Source organism: Papaver somniferum, unplaced genomic scaffold, assembly GCF_003573695.1.
Source record: "Papaver somniferum cultivar HN1 unplaced genomic scaffold, ASM357369v1 unplaced-scaffold_123, whole genome shotgun sequence".
In the NCBI taxonomy this organism is placed as follows: domain Eukaryota; kingdom Viridiplantae; phylum Streptophyta; class Magnoliopsida; order Ranunculales; family Papaveraceae; genus Papaver; species Papaver somniferum.
This window is the reverse complement of record NW_020621381.1, coordinates 5793187-5809426: the sequence shown is the minus strand read 5'-3', so window position 1 is coordinate 5809426 and position 16240 is coordinate 5793187. Positions and strand designations below refer to the sequence as shown.

The 16240-nt window shown below is 34.7% G+C and overlaps 1 long non-coding RNA gene and 1 other non-coding gene across 2 annotated transcripts; both read right to left on the bottom strand.

Moving 5' to 3' along the window:
• Positions 1 to 3740: 3740 nt before the first annotated feature.
• LOC113331090 lies at positions 3741 to 6928 on the bottom strand. Its single transcript, XR_003350698.1, has 4 exons — positions 6889 to 6928; positions 6671 to 6807; positions 3981 to 4035; positions 3741 to 3904 (listed from the first exon to the last, which is right to left on the bottom strand). It is a non-coding gene; the product is annotated as an uncharacterized LOC113331090 (long non-coding RNA).
• Positions 6929 to 13458: 6530 nt separating this feature from the next.
• On the bottom strand, positions 13459 to 13562 carry LOC113331105. The gene has a single exon (XR_003350703.1). It is a non-coding gene; the product is annotated as a U6 spliceosomal RNA (small nuclear RNA).
• Positions 13563 to 16240: the final 2678 nt, after the last annotated feature.

Genomic DNA, 16240 nt, shown 5'->3' with positions numbered 1-16240 from the left:
TGTGCATAATTTTGAACCATCCTCTTAAATTTAGCAGTTTTAGTTTATTATTAGATGTTTTTAACAGTTTCTAGCGGTCCAGGTGACATCTATTAATTCTTTAATCTTAATGAACTATGAGTAATTGATAATAAACCTACTACGAAACTAAGCCGTTACCTATAATTTTGTGCATTCTTTTGAAACATCCTCTTAAATTTACCAGTTTTAGTTTATTATTAGATGTTTTAAACAGTTTCTAGCTGTCCAGGTGACATCTGTTAATTCTTTAATCTTGAAGAACTATGAGTTATTGATAATAAGCCTACTACGAAACTAAGCAATTAACTGTATTTTTGTGTATTCGTTTGAACCATCCTATTAAATTTACCAGTTTTAGTATATTTTCGGTGTTTTAAACAGTTTCTAGTAGTCCAGGTGACATCTGTTAATTCTTTAATCTTAACGAACTATGAGTTATTGATAATAATCGTACAACCAAAATAAGTTGTTACCTATACATTTGTGTATTCTTTTGAACCATCCTTTTAAATTTACCAGTTTTAGTATATTATTAGATGTTTTAACGGTCCAGGTGACATGTATTAATTCTTTAATCTTAAAGAACTATGAGTTATTGATAATAAGCCTACTACGAAACTAAGCAATTATATATATTTTTGTGTATTCGTTTGAACCATCCTTTTAAATTTACCAGTTTTAGCATATTATTGGGTGTTTTAAACAGTTTCTAGCGGTCCAGGTGACATCTATTAATTATTTAATCTTAACGAACTATGAGTTATTGATAATAAGCCTACAACCAAAATAAGTCGTTACCTATGCTTTTGTGTATTCTTTTGAACCATCCTCTTAAATTTACCAATTTTAGTATATTATTAGATGTTTTAAACAGTTTCTAGCGGTCCAGGTGACATGTATTAATTCTTTAATCTTAAAGAACTATGAGTTATTGATAATAAGCCTACTACGAAACTAAGTAATTATATATATTTTTGTGTATTCGTTTGAACCATCCTCTTAAATTTACCCGTTTTAGTATATTATTAGGTGTTTTAAACAGTTTCTAGCGATCCAGGTGACATCTGTTAATTCCTTAATCTTAACGAACTATGAGTTATTGGTAATAAGCCTACAACCAAACTAAGCTGTTACCTATACTTTTGTTTATTCTTTTGAACCATCCTCTTAAATTTACCATTTATAGTATATTATAAGATGTTTTAAACAGTTTCTAGCGGTCCAGGTGACATATATTTATACTTTAATCTTAAAGAACTTTGAGTTATTAATAATAAGCCTAGTACGAAACTAAGCAATTACCTATACTTTTTTGTATTCTTTTGAACCACCCTCTTAAATTTACCAGTTTTAGTATATTATTAAATGTTTTAAACAGTTTCTAGAGGTCCAGTTGATATCTATTAATTCCTTAATCTTAAAGAACTTTGAGTTATTGATAATAAGCCTACTACGGAACTAAGCAATTACCTATATTTTTGTATATTCTTTTGAACCACCTCTTAAATTTACCAGTTTTAGTATTTTATTAGATGTTTTAAATAATTTATAGCGTTCCAGTTGACATCTATTAATTATTTAATCTTAAAGAACTATGAGTTATTGATAATAAGCCTACTACGAAATTAAGCAGCTACCTATACTTTTGTGTATTTTTTTGAACCATCCTCTATAATTTACCAGTATTAGTTTATTATTAGATGTTTTAAATAGTTTCTAGCGGTTCAGGTGACATATATTAGTTCTTTAATCTTAAGGAACTATGAGTTCTTGATAACAAGCCTACTCTGAAACTAAGCAGTCACCTATACTTCTGTGTATTCTTTTGAACCATCCTCTTAAATTTACCAGTTTTAGTTTATTATTAGATGTTTTAAACAGTTTCTAGCGGTCCAGGTGACATCTATTAGTTCTTTAATCTTAATGAACTATGAGTTATTGATAATAAGCCTACTACGAAACTAAGCCGTTACCTATACTTTTGTGTATTATTTTGAACCATCCTCTTAAATTTACCAGTTTTAGTATTTTATTAGATGTTTTAAACAGTTTCTAGCGGTCCTGTTGACATCTATTAATTCTTTAATCTTAAAGAAGTATGAGTTCTTGATAATAAGCCTACCACGAAACTAAGCAATTACCTATATGTTTGTGTATTCTTTTGAACCATCCTCTTCAATTTACCAGTTTTAGTTTATTATTAGATGTTTTAAATAGTTTCTAGCTGTCCAAGTGACATCTATTCATTCTTTAATCTTAAAGAACTATGAGTCGTTGATAATGAGCCTAGTACGAAACTAAGCAGCTGCCTATACTTTTGTGTATTCTTTTGAACCATCCTCTTGAAGTTACCAGTTTTAGTATTTTATTAGATGTTTTAAACAGTTTCTAGTGGTCCTGTTGACATCTATTAATTCTTTAATCTTAAAGAATTATGAGTTCTTGAGAATAAGCCTACCACGAAACTAAGCAATTACATATACGTTTGTGTATTCTTTTGAACCATCCTCTTAAATTTACCAGTTTTAGTTTATTATTAGTTGTTTTAAACAGTTTCTAGCGGTCCAGGTGACATGTATTAATTATTTATTATTAAAGAACTATGAGTTATTGATAATAATCCTAGTACGAAACTAAGAAATTGCTTATAATTTTATGTGTTCTTTTGAACCATCCTCTTAAATTTACCAGTTTTAGTTTAGTATTAGATGTTTTAAACAACTTCTATCTTTCCATGTGACATCTATTAATTCTTTAATCTTAAAGAACTATGAGGTATTGATAATAAGCCTACTACGAAAGTAAGCAATTACCTATATTTTTGTGTGTTCGTTTGAACCATTCTCTTAAATTTACTAGTTTTAGTTTATTATTAGATGTTTTAAACAGTTTCTAGGTGTCCACGTGACATCTATTAATTCTTTAATCTTGAAGAACTATGAGTTATTGAGAATAAGCCTACTAAGAAACTAAGAAATTACCTATATTTTTATGTATTCGTTTGAACCATCCTCTTAAATTTACCAGTTTTAGTATATTTTTAGATGTTTTAAACAGCTTCTAGCGGTCCAGGTGACATCTGTTAATTCTTTAATCTTAATGAACTATGAGTTATTGGTAATAAGCCTATAACCAAACTAAGTCGTTACCTATACTTTTGTTTATGGGCTTTTTAATAAAGTAACCACCTTTTTGAACCATATTTAAGAAACTGGCCGTTTTTTTGAATCTTTATATAAACTGGCCGATATTGACATTTTCCATCCCGTTTTTTTCAAAAAACGGATTTAGGTAGTTAACTGGCTATGTGGCAGTTAACCTGCTAGGTAAAAGACGACTTAACCCTCGTCTGAGTTCGTAACCAAACCAGTATCGAGTCAACTCGGTGACTCATTGCAACGGTCGGATTTGTAACGGTCGGATTTGTAACGGTCGGATTTGTAACGGTCAGAGAAGAACCATATTATTTGTCATACTCAACAGATCAAAAAAATAAAAATAAATAAGACATGAGCCAAAATGAAGTAAACTCTCCAGACAGCAGTAGCAGCAGCAAGGTAAGATTAAGATTAAAACAACCCCTAATTCCATGTTCTATCTGTGCACAGGGAATTCATGATCCAAAGGTATGTCCTTGGATTTATTCCAGGTGCAAATATATACCATGTAATGGTATAAGGCAACTATTGTGTTCAAAAGCAAAAGAAACAAGCGAAAAAATGTTTTTGAAGTGTTCAATTCCAACCTGTCAGTACTTTGAATGGTTTGACGATGCCATCGATCCTGTCAAATGCAAGATGGTGAAATTACCAGTAGAGAATGGTTGTTACGCTTGCGGAGAATCTGGTCATTGCTTCAAAAACTGCCCACTGCAAAATCAAACCTGCAAGAAAGATCACTGCAAATCAAAGATGGAGATGAAATTTTGCAAGAATGAACACAACAAGAACATAGCATACCTCACTTGTACAGATTGTGACGGTTTTAAATGGGTCTCAGATGAAGTCTTCATTGCTGCAAAAAACAGAATTATGCATTCAAGTTTACAACTTAATGCTATATGTAAGGAACTCAACAATCTGAAAATGTAACCTGCAAATGTACTAATAAACAACCTGCCACTTTTGATTCAGCATTAATTCAAGTCTACAAAAGAAAAAAATATTGTCTTCTTAAACATAAAAAATCAGAAAACGGATCTCAAATCATTTCTTCTTAGCCTTTACATTTCCCCTTCCCTTTCCTTGTTTTATATTCTGAGATACATATCCAATGCCAAAGAAGTTCTGATAAAGGTTATTTATTGTAGAGGGTGGAGTAGAAGATGGTGCTATAGATGGCAGACTCATAGGTGTTGTGGAAGCTGGAGTAGAAGATGGTGTTGCCAAAGGCTGACTGCCAGGCCCTGTAAAACATTCACCAACAAATGATGTTGTTCTCTTCTTCTTGTTTGACTTAGCTGCACCCCTAACTCCGGTGGTCTGACTTGGCTCTACGTTGCTGAAGGTGAAGCTTTGTGCATCACATTCAGTCCTTTGCCTCTTTGCAGTTGGATTAGATCCCACTTCACCGCCAGCACATGTTCTTTTGTTGTGGTTAGTAACATTTCCACATTTCCCACACCTCCTTTTTGTCTTCTCAACACGAGGTTCATCATAACTTCTTACCCTCTTGCTCTTGGGTCTTCCTGGTTTCCTACTGTGAGGAGGGTTCAAGATCTTCTTGTTCATGTTTGGCTGCAAGAACAAATGCACTTATATCAATGTAGTTGAGAATATAAATAGGGCATATAGTTACAAATTTAAGAAGAAAAAGTACCTGGACCTATTCACTTTTATCATCTAGTGGTGCAAAAGTTGGTGCATATGTGGCCTTATAGTTCTCCACTGAATAGTAATCACTGCAGTACCTGCTCAAGCAGAGTATGTAAAGGTTAGTGCTAGATACATTTAAGGCCTAGAAATTGTATAAATTAGTTCTGAGACAAGGTACAGATTTAAAAAAAAGAGAAATCTTACTTTCTCCATTGTGGCCTTATGCTATGCAATGCACTCACTGCATGCATACAGGGGAACCCCCTCAACTGCCACTGCAAACAAGAGCAAGTCTTGGCAAGTATGTTCACTGTGAACACAGAATTCTTTGGACTAGTCACCATATATAACTCTCCAGCCACACAAGGGTCAAAACCATAGTCAGTCACAAATTCCAACATTTTCTTAATCAATGTAACAGCAGTAGAAACCAAATTACCATCTACCCATGATGCAGATTCAGTCCTCCTATTGTACCATGTACCCATCACTAAGTTAGCATACATTATTCCTATCATTATAATTGGTTTATTTCTCATCTTGTTGATCATATTGTTAAAAGACTCTGAAAAATTGTTGTTCATATGTTCACAACAGTGAATAGGGTTAAAAAAGGCCCTGGACCATGTAGCAGGATCTTCTCTACTGAGATAAGCACCAGCTGCAACACTCTGTTTCACAATATTTTCAAAATGTTCCTGCACAGCCAATCAAAAACTAGCTTAACTTGACTGTCAAACAGTGCCTAACCAATAACAAAGAACTGTTATGAACTGTCAAACCTGAAAATGCTTTTCTTTGTATGCTTTTGCTGCATTCCATAAAGAACTGTATAATTCAAGACCCTTGTAATCCTTCTTGAAATTTTTGTATAAATGTCTGCATTTTAACACATTGCAATTAACATAAGGCCTTTATCTGATCTGACAAACAAAAGAAACAAGAAACAAAGTTAGACAAGAAAGTTACCTCCAACAGTATCTGTGGTGATGGCCAGGGAACACTATACCAACAGCTTCCAATAAACCTTTTTTCCTATCTGAAATGAAAGCCACTTTCACTGGATGTGCTAATATTGCATCCTTCAAATGCTTCAAAAAAATGATCCAATTTTCCTTTGTTTCAGCTCTGCATACCATAATTTCTAACATTACTAACCCATTCTGTCCATCAAGTGCAGTTGCAGCCATCAATACTCCCCCATATTCCCCTGTTAGATGGCAGGCATCAAGCCCTATAACTCCCCTGCATGCTTTTCGCCAACCCCTCATTGCAGGTTCAAATGAGAGTGTCATGCTTTCAAAGGTGTTATTCACTGTCTCAAAAGTGAACTTAGCAACAGACCCATCATTGCATTTAGTAAACATCTTGCAGAATGCTGGTACTTCATTGTATCTTTCTTTATAGTTCCCATATAATGACTCTAAAACTAGATTCCTAGCCTTCCATGCACACTGATATGGTATATTTACTCTCTTTTCAGCTAAGAAGTCTTCCTTGATTTTATAAGGGTCTGGAACAACTTTTTTAGGCTTATTCTTCATCTGATCAAGAACAAAATCCTTTACAAAATGAGGATCAGCAGATCTATTCCTATTTTGGGGATCCCCTTCACACTTATGTTCCAAATTCACTTTCCTAAGAACAAAAGTCTTCTCACCCTCTTTCTTGCTAGCATACACAAACCAAGGACAATCATGTTATGTTTTAAACCTACACTCAGCCTTAATTCTAGAGGGAGCACTTCTATCCAAAATATATTGACACTTATTAAGAACACAATAACCCCTGAGATGTTTCTTAAATGCTTCCTTATTTTCAAATCTAGTTTTTACCTCCATTTTGCTAGGATCTACTGGAGTAAAAACTTCTTCTTCAGGGAAAAGATCTACATCATGCTCACCCTTCATGTACTGACCAAAATCATCATCAAAGTCATCCATGTAAGCAGGTCTTTCATCCACATCCTTACCTGCACATTCAAGATCAACATCAGTACCATATAATAAGTTACAAATTATAATAAATGAAATCAGTTATAAATGAAATATACCTTTTTCTTTGCCTTCTTTTTCTCCTCCTTCTTCTTCTTCTTCTTCTTCTTTCTCTTCTTGTTCTTCTTCATCTGACCCATACTCAATGTCTTCATCACTGTCATATACTGGAGGAGCTTCTGGATTCTCAATTGGGTGACATTCATCTTCTTTGGTGTTTTCCAGCTGAATATTGTCCACATCTTCAACAAACTTAACTTCATTTGTAGCTTTTGACTGACTGCAACCACTGCTACTAGCCTGAGAATGTTTGGACATGGGCACATCCATGAAACTCAGCTTTCTTGATGCACCTTCAACTGATTTATCCATACTATTTAGCCTTGGGGATCTTCTAGGGGTGGTTCCCTTACTAACTGTCTTCTTCTTTGGTGTAGTCTTTGGAGTCCCAAACACTGTGTCTTTCATCCCCATCCACAAACATATACATCCATCCTCATTTACAAAAGAATCCTCCCAAAAATTATCAAAATCATCATTGTTTAACAATGGCAGTGGCAGACATTCTTCCTTAAACCAATATAAATTAAACTTCTCTTTAACATCCATAGACAAACCCTTATACACCATATACTTAAGTGTCATCAACTCTGTTTCATCTCTATGGCAATCAGGAAATACCAAAGTCTCATTCTTTGGCTCCGCATATACACTGATATTCCTAAATTTGAACTGACTGCAACACAAATGAAACAAAATCAGATATAAACCTATGAAAACCCAATGAAAACCTAATTAAGCAATATTACTTAAAATCAAACACCCAATCACGAAAATTAAACCCCAATTAAACAATAAAAATTTGGTTTCAAATAAACCCTAATTACAAAGGAAAAAAAACAGAAACCCTAAAAATCAATCGATCAATTAAATCAATTAACTATCAATACAATGATTTTCATCATATATTAAGTCACGGGTTTCGTTAATCTTACCTTGATTCAGACTGTTTTAATCCCGGTTTGTACCTCATCTTCACTGTATCACCACTATCTCTGAATCCCTAAATATGTAGAACTTTTCTTCCAAATACACTCTGGTCTTTCACTAACATCTATGTCTTCAGCAAAAACAACTTCAATAACATCAGTTTCTTTTTCTTTTCAAACAGCTTCAATACCTAACCCTAGTTTCAGAACGAGGGAGAAGAGAACGAGGGAGAAAGAGAACGAGGGAGAAAGAGAAAGTGTGGTGAGAGATTACACCACGCGGGTCTTTAAATGGGCAAGGGCACAGTCGTAAATTCTCCTACCGAGTTTGACTTATTCAACGCAGCTGACCGATCTGGTGGGCCCAGGTGTCAACTCTAACAGAAAGGCCAGTTTCTAAAAGAATTTAAAAGCTTGGCCGGTTTATTAATTATATGGTTTGAAGCAGGACACTTTATTAATTTTTATATCACATTTATACTAACTAGGTCTCGATATTTGGCTAATAATTTGGTTTTAGTTCGTTTACAGGAATTACAAGGGAATCCGATCAGCGGACGGAAAAATGATCAAAGTGGATGGCCTGGTATCTTATATATCAGCACCACTCACATCACTCACGCCACCACTTGGTTGTATTTCTTCAGGCTAGGGAGTAGTAAAATAATCAAAGTTGGTCGTGCGGATGGCCCAGCCCACGAGTGACTAAAGAATACCAGTGAGACGTGGCATCTCTCTTACCACACATTTTGTCTGTGGAAATAACATGCGTTTTCCCTTCTTATCAACAAAAGAAATTGACATTTCTTATTCAAGCTATGCAGAACAAGACCTCATTCCAGATTTTTGAGGGTTAAAGAGCATAGATTAAAATGTTTTGAGCATCAATTTTCAGCCTTGTTCCAATCCAGAGATGCCATTACTATCTTAAACTTTCTTTGTACATTTGTTGGTGAATGAGGTGAGATCTATTCGAGGAAGAGATGTAGAAGATGAGGAAATTAAATAGATTAGCTTGTTGGTAATGAAGACTGTCACTGCTGCGACATCCTTGAGAAAGTTATTGAAGAGGGTAATTACAGCAACACATGAATGGAATTAGGGGTTTTGTTTTTGTATTCCAATTTGGGGATTTATAAACCCAGATTCGAATTGGGTTTGTCTGAGCGAGTTACAGCAGCAACGAACACGGAGTTTGGGGGTTTTTGAGGCTCGCTCGATTTGGTATGAAATCAATTGAAGAAAGTTGGTATAGGTCATTTGAAAAGGCATCTACAGATGGGGGGTGTTCATTGTCTGTCTTTAATGGCGGAAATCGATGATTGCAGTGGTGTTTGTCTTGATTTGTTGGTATGGACTGGATTCAGCCAAGTTTCAGTGAGAAGAAGAAGTCTTGACAGTGGAACCAGTTGCTAGCGGTGATGGATTTCGTCTACCTGTATGAAGAGAAGGAACTGGTGGTGCTAGATGATTCAAATTAGTATTTCTTGCCATCGAATCATGGCTGCAGTTCTCATACACATCAACAGTTTGGGGGTTCTTCATTTAAACTGAAATTGAGTTCAATTTGAGGTTATTCTGTGGGATTGTGCATCGAGAAGATATGGCCAGAGCAGTGCAGGCAGTGGTGATGATTTGACTGCGACATCAATGGGTTTTCTCTAATTGTCTACAACAGCAACAAGACAGGCAGTGGCTATTCTTGATGGCTGAGTAAATGGAAGTCAGTGATGATGTTCTAGTACCTCTAATAGGTTTGTTTAACTGGTGGTGACTGAATTGGTTGTAGCTGATGGGTGTTGATGTTGTGGTTGTATGGTCTGTAACAGTGAATGTGTAAAGATGGAAAGTGAAGTTGAGGTTTTTGTTGGATTTGGGAAGTATTGGTCAGACTTGGTGAAGGCCTGAGTTTGGTCAGAATCAGAACTGGTGCCTAGTCAGTTGAGGAAGAGATAAAACTATTCCCCCAATCCAGGAAGGGTTTGAGTCAGTCATTAGAGACGGGTGTGCTGTGTACCCAATGAAGAGATGAATAAGGCAGGAAAACAGGGTTGAATCCGGAAGTCAGAGAATAAGTCACAGCAGTTGTGTATAAAGGATGAGCTTAATCAACCAAGAGGGGCACGCTGGAATACTGCAATCTGAATTTCTTTTGCTTTCTAATTAGTTCCTGTTTTAGTTTTCTTTTGTGGTAGAGTTTCCATTCAATACTTTTTAATGGCGTTCTGCACAATAATGAGAAGCTAAACCCCTCTCTGCCAAGACAAGAGGGGAAGCTTAATGAGTTCAATGTTTTTAGGAGCAAAGGCGATGGAATGAGTGTTTTTAACACTCATTTACTGCCAAATTGAGTGAGAGATTGAGTGAAAGAGTGTTTTTTTGACCGTGGGAGCCTAAAAAAAGACACTAAACGGCTGATCTTTATCCGTTTGGAGAGAAAAATTCTCTCCAAGCGGCTTAACATTTGCCTCTCTCTTACTTTTTCTTTTTTTTAATAAAACCCTAATTATGGGTCCCACATATAAGAGTTTTATATTAATAAAACTCTAAAAATAGGTTTGAGAGGCATATTTTCAGCCGCTCAATGTGTTTTTTCTCTAAACGGCTGATTTTTAGCCGCTTAGTCTCCCCTTTCACCCACTCATTGGCCCCAATGAGTGTATGAGTGATTATTGATGAATGAATGGGTGTTCTCACTCCATAATAAAACCTAGTTTGAGCAAATCCAGTGATAATCATTCATATTGAATGAGAACACTCACTCCATAACCCTTGCTTTAAGTAAATCATCAATAAATCATTTTTAATGCTTAATCCATTCCATTTATATTTGATTGCAATTTTGTGTTGAGTGTGTTTACAAACTTCTTAGATTTAGTGTGATTTCCGAATACATTGAATGCTATAAAATCCCTGTGACATTTCTCAATATGGCTTTATATTTAGAACATAATATCAATCTTTATGTAATGGTATTTTTAGTTGTACTCAGAAATATAAATGTCTTATCTTCCGGGTAGAGCAGATTACTATCTGTTTCTATTCGAGTTATCTTTTGATGATATAAGAACCTGAAACACATTAAGTGAAACCTTATAGTCTTGGTAAATACAACAATCATTTATTAATTTCATTTACAATTATCATTTGCTGTCAGTGCAACTCAATTACTAATCAACTTTACATTATTGTTTGGCTTAATAATTCTCTTGAACACCTGCAATCTCTGTGGTTCGAACACGACTATACTACACTTCTTTATCTTTGATACTATGAAAAGAGTGATCAAATTTTATAGTTAAGGGTAAATCCATGCTTTACTGTTTTGAAGATTATTGTTTTTCTTTTACATATAGTTTTGTTATGTTTCATCCAAAAATAAATAAAAAATGAATGAAGTGAAAATTTTATATGATAGGATCAGCTGTTTAGCGGTCTTCCTACACCACTGTTTAGTGGTTTTGTCTAGTTATTTAGTAGACATTTTTAATCCAGCTGTTTAGCGGATTCGTCTAGCTGTTTAACAGATGCCCTTAACCTAGCTGTTTAGCGGGTTAGTCTTGCTGTTTAGCAGACATTTCTCAATCACTTTGTAGTGGTTCCGTCTAGCTGTTTAGCAGACGTCTTTCCATATCCGGCTGTGTAGCGGATATAATTTTCTTGTTTTGCTCGGGACTAGCAAAATGTAAGTGTGGGGGAGTTGATAAGAACGTAAGTGCGACATTTTTATACCCACATTTACACTAGCTAAGTCTCGATATTTGGCTAATAATATGATTTTAATTCGTTTACAGGAATTACAAGGAAATCCGATCACCGGACGGAAAAATGATCAAAGTGGATGGCCTGGTATCTTATATATTAGCACCACTCACATCACTCACGCCACCACTTGGTTGTATTTCTTCAGGCCAGGGAGTAAAATAATCAAAGTTGGTCGTGCGGATGGCCCAGCCCACGAGTGGCTAAAGAATACCAGTGAGACGTGGCATCTCTCTTACCACACATTTTGTCTGTGGAAATAACATGCGTTTTCCCTTCTTATCAATAGAAGAAATTCACATTTCTTATTCAAGATATGCAGATCGAGACCTCATTCCATATTTTTGAGGGTGAAAGAGCAGAGATTGAAATTTTTTGAGCATCAATTTTCAGCCTTGTTCCTGTGAACACACAAACCACGAAGGGATCCGAATGCTCACAATCAATCATCATCATCTAAAGAGATTTGTGATGATGATATCCTAGTGTTGATTCATTGGCTCAAAACCTTCGGGTTTATCATAGCCTCATCTAACAACTCCATGTGAGGCGTTTGCGCACGGGATATAAGTACAAGCAAAGAAAGCAAAACGTATAAGTAAAGATCCATGGGGCTAAATAAATATAGAGTGCTGAAATGTAAACAAGACCAAGGTTTACGTGGTTCAGCACTAAGGCCTACGTCCACGGGGTTTGTTGTTTTACTATATTCTTCACGGTTACACGAATAGTCGAATGACTTTTGGGTTTACATGTTTCTCTCTTCTAAATGTTTAACTTACACTTGCAATCTCTCTCTCTCTCTCCTTCCCTTCCTGATTTTTCCGATCCCCCTTCCTCTTGGTGGAGACGGGGTATTTATAAGGTTAGAATGTGGGACCCATCTCTGAAGACCGTTGGAACCTTATCTTCTTGTGTCCTTGCGTCTATCACGCAGAGGTCTGCGTTTGCCTCTTGATCCCGCAGAGGCATCCTCGCTCGTTCCACAGGTTGATCGACACGTACACTGCTCAGAGTGTTTAATGTGGGTAGTTGAGGGGTCTGCTCGTGTCAGACAAGTGTCTTCTGCCCCTGTCACGTTCGTGTCAGCTAACTTTCTCTCCACCGTTGATCTTAGCTTCTCTTTTGGGGATGAGATAAAGTAACTCCTCGGGGTTTATTTGGTGTTTCGTAGCGCATCATGTTATGATGTTTTGGCCTGCATGCTTTCCACGTATCTTTTTATATACACGTGTCTGATAGTGAGATATATGTGTACACATTTCCAACCCAGTAGATGCCATTACTATCTTAAACTTTCTTTGTACATTTGTTGGTGAATGAAGGTGAGATCAATTCGAGGAAGAGATGCAGAAGATGAAGAAATTAAATAGATTAGCTTGTTGGTAATGAAGACTGTCACTGCTGCGACATCCTTGAGCAAGTTATTGAAGAAGGTAATTACAGCAACACATGAATGGAATTAGGGGTTTTGTTTTTGTTTTCCAATTTGGGGATTTCTAAACCCAGATTCGAATTGGGTTTGTCTGAGCGAGTTACAACAACAACGAACACGGAATTTGGGGGTTTTTGAGGCTCGCTCGATTAGGTCTGAAATCAATTGAAGAAAGTTGTACAGGTCACTGAAAAGGCATCAACATATGGGGTGTTCATTGTCTGTCTTTACAGATGGGGTGTTCATTGTCTGTCTTTAATGGCGGAAATCGATGATTGCAGTGGTGTTTGTCTTGATTTGTTGGTAAGGACTGGATTCAGCCAAGTTTCAGTGAGAAGAAGAAGTCTTGACAGTGGAACCAGTTGCTAGCGGTGATGGATTTCGTCTACCTGTATGAAGAGAAGGAACTGGTGGTGCTAGATGTTTTTCTTTTTGTTAGGTTAAAAAATTTGGACCATTTCTCGACGATTTGTGCATTTCATCCTTGGGCAGTGGCCATGCTAATCTTCTCGTATCGTTCCAATTTTATCAGATGTCCTGGAAGGGCAATAAAAAAAGCAAAAAAAAAGCTGGTGGTGCTAGATGATTCAAATTAGTGTTTGTTGCCATCGAATCGTGGCTGCAGTTCTCATACACCCCAACAGTTTGGGGGTTCCAATATACCAATTTTAGTATTTTATTAAATGTTGTAAATAATTTCTAGCGTTCCAATGACATCTATTAATTCTTTAATTTTATAGGGCTATGAGTTATAGATAACAAGCCTATTATGAAACTAAGAAGTCACCTATACTTCTATGTATTCCTTTGAACCATCCTCCTAAAGTTACCAGTGTTTGTATATTATTAAATGTTTTAAACAGTTTCTAGCATTCCAGGTGACATCTATTAATTTTTTAATTTTAAAGGACTATGAGTTATTGATAACAAGCCTACTATGAAACTGAGCAGTCACCTATATTTTTGTGTATTCTTTTAAACCATCCTCTTAAATTTACCAGTTTTTGTATATTATTAGATGTTTTAAAAAGTTCCTAGCGGTCCAGGAGACATCTATTAATTCTTTAATCTTAAAGAACTATGAGTTATTGATAATAAGCCTACTACGAAATTAAGTAGCTACCTATACTTTTGTATATTCTTTTGAACCATCCTCTTAAATTTACCAGCTTCAGTTTACTATTAGATGTTTTAAACAGTTTCTAGCGGTCCAGGTGACGTCTATTAATTCTTTAATTTTAGAGGACTATGAGTTATTGATAACAAGCCTACTCTGAAACTAAGCAGTCACCTATACTTCTGTGTATTCGTTTGAACCATCCTCTTAAATTTACCAGTTTTTGTATATTATTAGATGTTTTAAACAGTTTTTAACGTTCTAGGTGACATCTAATTCTTTAATTTTAGGGGACTATGAGTTATTGATAACTAGCCTACTATGAAACTAAGCAGTCACTTATACTTCTGTGTATTCTTTTGAACCATCCTCTTAAATTTACCAGTTTTTTTATATTATTATATGTTTTAAACAATTTCTATCATTCCAAGTGACATATATTAATTCTTTAATTTTAGAGGACTATGAGTTATTGATAACAAGCCTACTATGAAATTAAGTAGTCACATATACTTCTGTGTATTCTTTTGAACCATCCTCTTAAATTTACCAATTTTAGTATATTATTAGATGTCTTAAACAGTATCTAGCATTCCAGGTGACATATATTAATTCTTTAGTTTTAGAGGACTATGAGTTATTGATAACAAACCTACCATTAAACTAAGAAATCACCTATATTTATGTGTATTCTTTTGAACCATCCTCTTAAAATTTACCAGTTTTTGTATATTATTAGATGTTTTAAAGAGATTTTATCGTTCCAGGTGACATCTATTAATTCTTTAATTTTAGAGGACTATGAGTTATTGATAACAAGCCTACTATGAAACTAAGAAATCACTTATACTTTTGTGTATTCTTTTGAACCATCCTCTTAAATTTACCAGTTTTAGTATGTTATTAGATGTTTTAAACAGTTTCTAGCGTTCCAGGTGACAACTATTAATTCTTTAATTTTAGAAGACTATGAGTTATTGATAACAAGCCTACTATGAAACTAAGCACTCACCTATACTTTTGTGTATTCTTTTGAACCATCCTCTTATATTTACCAGTTTTTGTATATTATTAGATGTTTTAAATAGTTTCTACCGTTCTAGGTGAAATCCAATTCTTTAATTTTAGGGGACTGTGAGTTATTGATAACAAACCTACTATGAAACTAAGCAATCACCTATACTTCTGTATATTCTTTTGAACCATCCATTTAAATTTACCAGTATTAGTATATTATTAGATGTTTTAAATAGTTTCTAGCGTTCCAGGTGACATCTATTAATTCTTTAATTTTAGAGGACTATGAGTTATTGATAAAAAGCCTACTATGAAATTAAGCAGTCACCTATACATTTGTGTATTCTTTTGAACCATCCTCTTAAATTTACTATTTTTTGTATATTATTAGATGTTTTAAACAGTTTCTAGCGTTCCAGGTGACATCTATTAATTCTTTAATTTTAGAGTTCTATGAGTAAATGATAACAAGCCTACTATGAAATTAAGTAGTCACCTATACTAATGTGTATTCTTTTGAACCATCCTCTTAAATTTACCAATTTTAGTATATTATTAGATGTTTTAAACAGTATCTAGCATTCCAGGTGACATCTATTAATTCTTTAGTTTTAGAGGACTATGAGTTATTGATAACAAACCTACCATTAAACTAAGAAGTCACCTATATTTATGTGTATTCTTTTGAACCATCCTCTTAAAATTTACCAGTTTTTGTATATTATTAGATGTTTTAAACAGATATTATCGTTCCAGGTGACATCTATTAATTCTTTAATTTTAGAGGACTATGAGTTATTGATAACAAGCCTACTATGAAACTAAGAAATCACCTATACTTTTGTGTATTCTTTTGAACCATCCTCTTAAATTTACCAGTTTTAGTATGTTATTAGATGTTTTAAACAGTTTCTAGCGTTCCAGGTGACAACTATTAATTCTTTAATTTTAGAAGACTATGAGTTATTGATAACAAGCCTACTATGAAACTAAGCACTCACCTATACTTTTGTGTATTCTTTTGAACCATCCTCTTAAATTTACTAGTTTTTGTATATTAGTAGATGTTCTAAACAGTTTTTAGCGTTCCT